Genomic DNA, 10737 nt, shown 5'->3' with positions numbered 1-10737 from the left:
ATTAATCTCTAAAAACCCTAAGTTGGTTGTGGGTGAGGGTTTCTATGACATAGCCAATTGGGTAAGAGATGCACAAGTTTTAGTGGGAGGATTAGAATTTTTCAACGTATGGTTTGCAGAATGCAACTTGGACACCCCATTAAGCAATGTTTGAGAATTTGACATTGGAAATTGGTTTTTCCTAGGGTATTTTTTGATAGTGACCTATTTTCTGACATGGCCAAGAAATACGACACCATCACTAGAATTTGTAAGAACCATGCTGGGGATAACCTCTCTATGGTTTCACCTGCCTTGATCAAAGAGGTATTTAAGCTCAACCCTAACCAATAAGTCCATGAGGAAACTGACGTGGATGAATTTCAAGCAAGATATGATTCACAAAAGGTATTCTTGAGGGCAGGGTCACTGTAGCAACACATTATTAAAATCGGGTCATTAACTCTGGTTACACTAAACATTCAGAGCCCTTGATGAAAAAATATTTTAATCCCAAGGCCCAGGTTTTGTATTTTACTCTCTGCAAAATATTTGGGATGGATGAGCAATATTATATCCAAGGCTTTATTTTTCTCATCATGACTCATACCTTGCAATTTGGAATTAGCTCAATTCTTGATTTTGCTACTTTCCTATCTAAGGAAATTCAAAATGGTTTAGTTGCAATAGCTCAAGGTAAATTGAATGCGCCTTTTTTCTGGTATTGTTTGTTAATGTACATATGTCTTTATAAGAGAGTCACCTTCTTCTCTAATGAAATTAAGTTAGAACTAGAAAGAGATAGAGAGAAGCTCCCAATTCAGTTATGGAGGGATGACATGACTTGGGAAGTCACAAATGCTAGCTATGTTAGATTTGATAGACACTTTTCTTCAAGGCTCAAATTGCCCTTGAAAAGGGATAGTCCAAGAAACTCACAGTCTTTATTAAAATTGATAAGATGCAAAGACCATGCCAAGGGGCTATTGGTTAGTCATAATTGGGGGATATAATCCCATACCCTATTTCTACTATCATCAGAGTTTATGGTTTCTTGGGAAGACCCCGTGTATTACCTTTTCATGTGCCTTTGAATTTAGGGATCGCAGAGTTACTATGGCATATTGGAACAATTGAGGAAAGGGATATATTGGGAAAAGGTAAAGGCACATTCTTCCCTGATGTTACTATGGTGCATAATTTTATTTTTGTTAAAAACGGATGGAGGAATCTGAGTTTATTTTTGGATAGATATCACATGGCCCAATCCCATGCTAGATACACTGATCGAGAGGGATTTTATGACCTCCTTAGGGAGAGAACCAAAGATAAGGCTATTGTATAGAATGTATATTTTCTAGAGGATATTATTAGAAATATTTTTCTTTATAGGAAAAAAGAGGTCAGAAAAGAAAAGTGGGTAGTTTTCAATAAAAATTTAGAATTTATCAATGCTTTTGATCCCAATTATAACCTCTTGGCAGATAAGAAATATTGGGGAGCTAAAATGAACACCCTGATGAACAATTTTGTTGTGATAATGGAAGCATTGAATGAAAAGAAGAACATATTAGTTAAAGAATATCTAGATAAGTCTATAGAGGTGGAAATAAGAATAAATAGTAGAATGGTGGTTACTTCGGGCTAGCATACACTTCAGAGGAGGACTGGATACATCGTGGCTCAAAATTTACAACACAGTCCCCCTTACAAGAGGCTGAGATGAGAGAGTCCACCTGAGACAAGTGCTCCCAAGAGACAAAGGCTATAATAGGGATCCTCCTCTCAAGCAGGACAATATTCACCATCCCAAACCCCACTCAAAATAGATGATGAAGCATCTCTGACAGAGAAACTAAGACAAATTGGAGGGGAGGGATACATCATTATTACTACTACCTATATAGAAAGAAGAGTTCCTGAGGAGCCTGCTATGCCATCCTTTGACCTCACTATTTCTGATTACAGAGGTAAGGGGATAGATCCCATCATTGCACAAGTATCTTAAAAGTTTATAGATGATGAAAAATTTGTTAAATCTAGGGCCTTTGCACAATTTTTGTGGAGAAAAAATATAGGAAATTTTGAGGAAAATTGTAAACCAATAAAATTAGAGAAACCAAACAAATTGGAATTTGAATTTGAGAGAGTTAAAAACCAAATTTTTGGAAGAATTTTTTCAATTAATACCTGAGCCGTGGAGAAAATTAATCAAAGAGTCATGATTTTTGGTTTTGTTTGAGTGGGACATATTTAATGCTATGATTTCTAATTCCATTAGAAAGGAGAATGATGTGGATAATAAAAATGAAGAGGACATTTTGCAAGTACATAGAGGGATAAAGTTTAGTAGTGATCACCAAGCTTTGATGATTTGGTCTATTGAAAAGAGGGATGAGACTAGAATTCAAGAAATTTCAAGTGTTCAGGATACTAGTACTCTCATTGTATATAGAGCTAATGAAGTGGATGGTGAAGAGATTACTAAAATGGCTCAAGCTTATTGCATCTCACACTATATAAGTGAGATCCTAGGGTTAGAGAAAAGGTTTGAGTTTAGTGCCTCAAATCTGATTTTGAAGAGCTCTTCGGAGGTCTCTAGGAATCAAAAAATTGCAATAACTTTTGAACCATGGAGCCTTTTGACCTGATTCTCTTTTTGGAGTGCTTTAAATTACAAATATAACGATCCCTCCAATTTACACCCTCTAACTCACCATAATTATTTCTTTACTACATATTCCTAGTTTTTTGGCATTTACACGTATCCCAAGGTGCTTAAAAACTTTAACTCAAAACACTAATAGTGGAACAATGAGAGTTGGAACCTTTATTTGACCAAAATGGGTATCCAAAAAAGAAAACGGATTAAATAGAAACTATTTCTAAGCATTTTTTTTTTTTTTGGGTGACACAGGATTGCCTTTACACCACTGGATGCTCTTACATCAGGTTCTTGGTTGTGGACGTTTGTTCTCTTCCCTATTACCTTGTGCCTAGCCTTTTTGGGTGTGGTTCACACTATAGTTTGAGAGGTTTGGATTTCTTATGGGAGAATAACTTTTTGTGTTTTCATAGGCTAAAGAGGTTTTTTGTATATTGGTTCCCTATTGCCCTTCTTCTTTATAAGTTCCATGACATTATCCTTTATAGTAAATCCTCTACTGTTGAGAATTTGATGGTTTAGATTTGGTTGAAGGTTTTTTGGTGCTACATTTAATTGTGCAAAGGTTTGTTCTTTTCTCTTAAATTTTTTTTGTCTAATAGATGCTTCTAGGCTATCATACTAAAAATTGAGGAAGCCTTGTGTTTCATTTTACCTATTCTAAGGCATTTAACACCTTGCAAAGATCTATTCTAATCCTTTCTCCTTGGTACCTTTAGTTTTTGGATGCTGGATTCAACTAAAAAAATTCTCTTTTCCCATTGTCTTCCTTTTTCTTTCTAGTGGTTTCCCTGGTTGGGTATCTCCTTATGAGGTTCTTATGAAGGGATATCCTTTCTTTATGGAGGTTAGATCTCACTTGGTTTCTTTGTGGTAGATTTTTTAGTCTCACCATTATTACCTTCTTTCAAGTTTCCTTTTGAGGTTGGAGCTACTATCAAGGTCGGTGCATGTATTGCCCCACCCAAAGATCCTTGGAACACAAGGATAAAACATGCACTGAATAATTTTTTCTCTTAAGATAAGTTATTTAACAAAAACATCAACTAACTAAGTGCAAGAGTGAAGCATCAACACTATGTTATGAGAATAGGGAACATGACAAGACTCACATGTTTGTGTACACCAGTGGAAGTCTTAATACTACTTCCAAATATCTCTAAGCTCTAAACCACAGTAACACACTAGTAAATTTAGATCTAATTTTTTACAAGGATTCATCATAATTTCAATACCATTATGTTGAAAAAATCACAAACAATTTCACCGATCCGTTTTTGTCAATTTTATGACAGCCTAAACATTTTTCAAAATTGCTATGTTACTATGGTAGATATATGGACAGAACTATTGTTTAGATATCTATCCCAACCAACAAGCATTGTGTACTACACTTTCCACCTATGCGACAAGTGGTTGTCAAAATTGCAATGGAAACCCTACTGAAATGATCTTCTTCTGTGCATCAAAATTGTGATGAATAGTGGTCGAACCTCATGTCTCACATATAGCATCCTTGTCAAAATGCTATGCTCCTTTACACCGAAATTATGACAAATACCAGCTAAATTCACATCACATGTATAGAATCCTCATCAAAATTCTATGCTCTTTTACATCAAAATTGTGATGCTTGATTCTTTTTTTTTTTTAAATAATAATATATTATTGATTAAAATATGTATAATTGTGCTTGTGAGTTCTTATCTAAGATACATTCAGTCTAGAATCTAGACTTGCATGGGTGCTTACAATTTAATTTCTTAATGATATTACTCATAGGTTTTCTACCATGTATATTTCTTGAGTGTTGTCATTCACAAATAGTTGTGTTGAACAATTCTATCGAGCAAGGTATTATATGAGTCTAGAGAAGCTTGATGAGCATTTGCCCTGCTCTAGAGCTCATTGATTACACTGCTTTCACCCAATGGCATTTCCGCTTTTTGAATGGTATCCCAAGTGTATTTAACAAAATTTCTTTAGCAAGGGCACATATGCTATTTTGACATACCAAGAATGCTAGTAGCCAAAGACAAAGAGTTCAAAGTGGTATGCCCCCTTGTAGCATAGAAAGTTATTGATTTGAGGAATTTTCAAAAGACAAATTTCAAAGAACTTCCTTGACTACAAAATAACAACCAGGTTGAACATGATAGGAGCACAAAAATATATATTACATGCTCAAATATATCTAGCAACTATTTCTCCTCTTAATTTTTGTGTTGCTACAATCAATAATGAAAAATTCAAACATGAATTGATAAAAAGCTTGTAAAGAAAATGTATGCTATACATACAATATTGTTGAAAATTTTGAGAAACGCTCCATTGATAGCTCTTACATAATCATTGTTTTCCTTATATGGATAGTAATCTTAATACATATTATCCTATAAACATAAATCTCATCCAACCCTTGTGCTTTTCTTAAGTTGGCTTTGTGACCATGTACATATTCATTTTTGGATACAATTCATAGAACAATAATTTCAGCTCTACATAGTTGCATGATGTGAAATACCTAGACATATTCTCACCTTGATAATGGTATAAATTCTAGTGTCTTGAAATCATGTATCCATTCATTACATGTAATTATATTGCAAGAGAAACGGTTACATTGTAATGCCAACTCTAAATTTAGTTCTCATGGTATCTCTATGGTCCAAAAACTATTGCATATGTCTATGAAAATGAAGTGATAGAATCATGAGACCCAAAGAAGAGATTCCAAATTCAAGTAAATCAACAAAATATCAATATTCTAAATCTACTAGCATACCATGTTTTTATCAGAATCCCAATTAAAGTTTAGCCCAGTAGTTACAAAAAGTAATTAATAAGATTCAAATTATAAACAATTTCATCTTAACACTAAATTAGTTCCCATGTAATGATCACCTTAATATTGAATAGATTTAATTTATACTTTCTTTTTTGGCATGAATGATGTGTGTCATTCAGGATTTGGAAGTTCTATTTTCCATTCCAACAAGAGCAATAAATTGATAAAGGTATCTCCATCTTGTTTGTTTACACAACTCTTCCAATGCCATAAAATAATATATAAGAAAATATTTGTGAATTATTTCTCCTTATAGAGACTAAATTTTCCTCCTAATATATTATCTTCATATGTAATAGTCAAATCCATACTACCACATCATCTAACAGAATGAGCATAAGCTTTCTAGTTCGCCTCATGGATAATAATGTTGTTCTTAGGCACTAGCTATTTCAGTCTCAAGATAAGATTCAAATTAGAAACTCCATACATGATACTATTATAATCATTATAACAAAGTCAATAAAATGAGTTATAACACTCAAATATGCTAAGAATAAACTTAGTGGAAAAGATCTTGATTCAATTAGAAATATTTTCTGATTTTAATAAAGCAACAGACACTCTAAGCTTGAATACTTTCAAATAGAATTTCCCACTTCAATAGCCTATTGCTATTTCCTCCCCATTTTGACATGTTAGCTATAAAATCCAACCTTGATCTAGTGCTCCATTTATACTCACAACATTATTAATGAAAGAATTGATAATGTTAATATTCTCTTATAATATGATATGTCAATATTAATATGGAAACCTCCAAAATGATTTTCTAATTTAACTTATCCAAATGGCACAACATGATAAATAAGCTGAATATAATAGAAGGTCACAATCTCAATTATGTGATCAAGTATTTCTAACAACTATTTCCCCCATTACTTTCTTAGGTGCTGCAATCAATTCAAACACCATATTAAAATCAATAAAGAAACAAAATTAATAGCAAATGTACCCCATGCAATTGCTTGTGTGTGAAATTGATAAACCTTATATGGATAGAGGGTAAAGTGTTCAAATTTTTGCATGGCCAGCCTTATGAACATTTCCAATCCACTTACAATAGTGACCCATATCTCCTTTGGTTCTCGTAGAAGTCGTGTAACTTTTGATTCATAAACAACATAACAAAACAAGATAATATGACTTCAAAGTTTCGTGTAGAAAACATACTAAATCAAGCCTTTCATTTAAGTGGAGAAGAAACAAAGTGATATGATCTCAAATATTTCTAAACAATAATAAAAACTATAAAAACTATAATGAATGCAAATAATCTAAATGGAAATCTTTCCTTCTGAAGTAAAAAAAGCTAGTTAATATTGAACTAAAGAATTCTTTCAGTACCACAAAATTTTACAATGGATTACAAAAAAGTAACCCTTAGACATTTATAGGACAAAAGGATCTTTAGGTTCACATTGAGGAACTCCATATGCTACATACAAAGACAACATGATTTCATCTTATTGCAATATTTGTTCATTTCAAATAAAAGTTCAAGATAGCTTCTTAGTGTCAAGTATCACAAATCATATACTTAAGGCACATAAGGTACAATAAAAAATGATAAACGATGGGGATGTGTGTAGGAAACATTCTCACAAATTAAAGGAATTGCATAGAAGTTGAAATAGACAAAAATGAGACAACAAGAAAATGTGATACAATATTTAATTTTCACCAATTAATAAATATAGGCAAAAAGCCAATTATTGTCTAAAACCAGTTCTGCCCATGAAGGATTGTGTCCAATTTTAGTGGAGAACCTTAAAAAAGAATTAAAGTGTACAAACTGAAATAAATATGCCCAAAGAAAAGGAACATATGACATCTCTTTCTTTGAAACCTCTTCATTATAAATGGTGTAACCACATACTCTTGTCGATTCCTACAGTAGGCCTTGTCAATGCCATAGCTTATTATACCTATGAAATCCAAGTTTGCTCCAATTTGTTTGGTTGACCTTTAGAACCTATTTAAAAACCATCTATATTCAAAATAAATTTAGTAATTGGTGAACTATTGAATAATTTGTTCTTATAATGAGTGAGTTGGCATAGTATAACCAGTCTCAAAGAAATTTTGCATCTAATTATTTAGAGAATAAAAAAATATGGACCTAACTAAATTCAACAAGGAAAACCAAATCATGTACATGAAACACACTGTCAGGTATGATCTTATTAGAGGATTTAATCACATTGTTAGGAGTGGCCTTGTGAGAGGTATTAAAACAATTGAATGAACTATCACCTCGCTATAGGATTTACAATTGGTTGTTAAACCAACTCTGTTAAGAGATTTTAGATCACAACTACAATGGTTAGAAAGTAACAATGAAATGACCTGATTGTGATGCAACTAAATTACTGAATCTAGATCTCTATTTAGCTTAAAATTTGATCCCTCTTGATTGAATATTACTTTTCTACTCCACAAGGATATTTGCTTATCCTTCAGGCTCGGTCTCACTCTTTCTTTTCAATTCAATCAACACACTTGCATACACTTGAATATCACAACTTGACTTTATATTTATATCACTCAGATTGTTTAGTTGACTCAATACAAATTATAATGACCACTAGTCATTACCATAGTTGGCTAGAACCAATACTTTAAAATAATTAAGCTTCTCATGCCAAAACATCAAAAAACCCTTCATTAGCTAACCTAGCTCAGTAAAAACTTGTTTTGAGATAATTTCCTGTGTTAACCAATAGAAGCTTGGTTAACACTGCGATCTTGCAAAAATCCTTTTGGTAACCAAATGCACTCAATTAGTACCAACTTTGTCAAAATTTCCTTTGTTAACCATGATAACTTAGTTAACACTATTTTCTACCGTAATTTCCTTCGATGCCCGAGTGAGCTCAGTAGCCATTGTCTTTGCAGAGTAAACTTCAAGAATGCTTGGTAGACAATGAAAACTATCTTGCTGACCAAGTGAGCTTGGTAATCACTAATTGAGAACTAATTTGACATTTGTGTGACATCAAAGACAACACACAATTAGACAATTGTATCCAATAGCATCATTGTTCAGCCTCTATTCCTATTTGAGGGATTATGTATTTTGAACCCCATCATCTTAGGATTTGACATTTTGACCTCACTATAAATCTCAAGTCACAAACCCATCACAAACTTTTGTCTTCTAAATAGCTCATCATGCTATTACTACAAAACATACTTCACCAAATGGGATTTGTCCTATGGTACTATGTAATGTTCATGTTTGAACCTAAACTAGCTTGTAGAAATTTGATGATTTATTATCATAGAACAACTATGGTAACCATCTCTTGCATAAATTTTATAAAATTTCTTCCCATTTTACCTCCTCGTGCTAAATTTTTTTTTAACTATTACATTTTCATACCATGTAACTGCCTCACCCATTACCTAAAATGTGGCAAAAAATACTATAGATTTCCCTATATGATTTGGTACTAGGAAATACTTCTCCATGATAGTAATACATGTTTCAACATCTTCCATAGAAGCTCTACTATGGAACATGGGTGGAGAAAATCCCTTGAGATCCTTCCTCAAGTGAACTGCTATCTATACCCTATCATCATTAATGAGAGCAATCTGGCGGTTAACTTCCACTTTTTGCTCTACCTTAGATTTCTCAAAAGCCTCTACTAACTACTTATCCTAATATTTATTTCTTAGTTCCTACTCCTATTTACTAAGTGCTTTCAATCCCTGATCTTCAAGATGATTCCTTGCCTCTTCTTTAATTTGTCTATCTCAAGCCTCATGCCCTAAGATATCCATCATTTGGCCTTATTGATGTAAAAAAGCCCAACACTACCAATATCTAATCCAACCTCTCATTAGGTTGCTCAACTTGAGCACCATTGCTAGACCCACCACTATCATCCGCTCTTGCGACCATAGTGATAACTCAAACACCTAGCACACATGTGTGAAAATTAGCATAGTATTCCAAGGGCCTAGGGTTAAAAAACAACTTTAATACCATATGTAAGAACCATGTCCTATAAAATGAAAGCCACACCATAAAATACGAGAATTTTGGGAAAATAACCAATAATATCTAAGTTGGAAAACTCAGAAGAACCAATGTACTATTTATTAGTTAACAACATCATATAGTATGAAAATTTTGATTAAAAAAGCAACAAGAATATAGAAAATGATAAAGTGTTGAACCAACATACATATCCATTGGCCATCTAAAAATATGAATAGTATTTCAATATGACCATCTCAAGGTTCAAATTAAATTTATTAGTGAAAACACCAATACAACAATAGAAAGTATGTTGATTCATGTTTGCATCAGCTAATACATACTTTGAAGAATATTATATATACATCAGAATGTGGAGAAATCTTGAACAAGGTAGGAATGTTGGGAAGTGTCAACTAACAAGCTACAAGTAAAAAATGCACTCGTTTGATGGTCTAAATGATTGTGATATTGCTATTAGGATTTAACTGTGTGATTTTGAGTCAAAATCATTGACCCATGTTTCATGAGTAGTAATTCAACGTGAATCCATCTCCCATGAGAATAAATGGAAAAATTAACACTCATTGGATCTAGGTGATGCTCATAGGGGTTAAGTACCAACACTTCCTGGGAAGTCACCTATTGAAGTACTACTCCAGCCTAATCCCACTTAACTATGGAGTTTCCTTTAAGGTTAAACCCAAAGCTTGCAACCCCCTTTGAAAAACCTTCACCAAGTGTTGTTCCTTATGAACCATTCATTAGAAAGCCCCTCAAGCTCATCAATTGATAAGTAGGAGATAATTTCCACAACAAGTCAAATTGTGATATTGCTATCAAGATTTAAATGTGTGATTTTGAGTGAAACTCATTGACCCATGTTTCATGAGTAGTGATTAAACATGAATAAATTTCTCATGAGAATAAATGGAACACTTAGCACTCATTGGATCTAGGTGATGCTAACAAGAGTGAACCACCGGACTAAACGATGTTCATTTGTTTTGATTTCAAAGGATTTTATATGTCTCTGAAGGAATGAAATGAACACTACTCACACCACAGTATGAAATGGAACTTTCAAATTCGTTTCTGTGTCTACCTCTATTACACTGAACGAGGTTTTCTTTGCCCACACGCCATTTTCAAACATCGTAGGAGAATCAATGAAAGATCTTGATCTTTCCAAGCTAGTTGGCTAATAAGTTTGAATGAGATTTTTTATTGAGTATGTTTAACTATAATTTCATCAAC

Source organism: Cupressus sempervirens, chromosome 11, assembly GCF_028749045.1.
Source record: "Cupressus sempervirens isolate cs-2001-9-10 chromosome 11, ASM2874904v1, whole genome shotgun sequence".
Classification (NCBI taxonomy): Eukaryota; Viridiplantae; Streptophyta; class Pinopsida; order Cupressales; family Cupressaceae; genus Cupressus; species Cupressus sempervirens.
The sequence above is the reverse complement of the archived record's forward strand: the minus strand, read 5'-3'. Positions refer to the sequence as shown.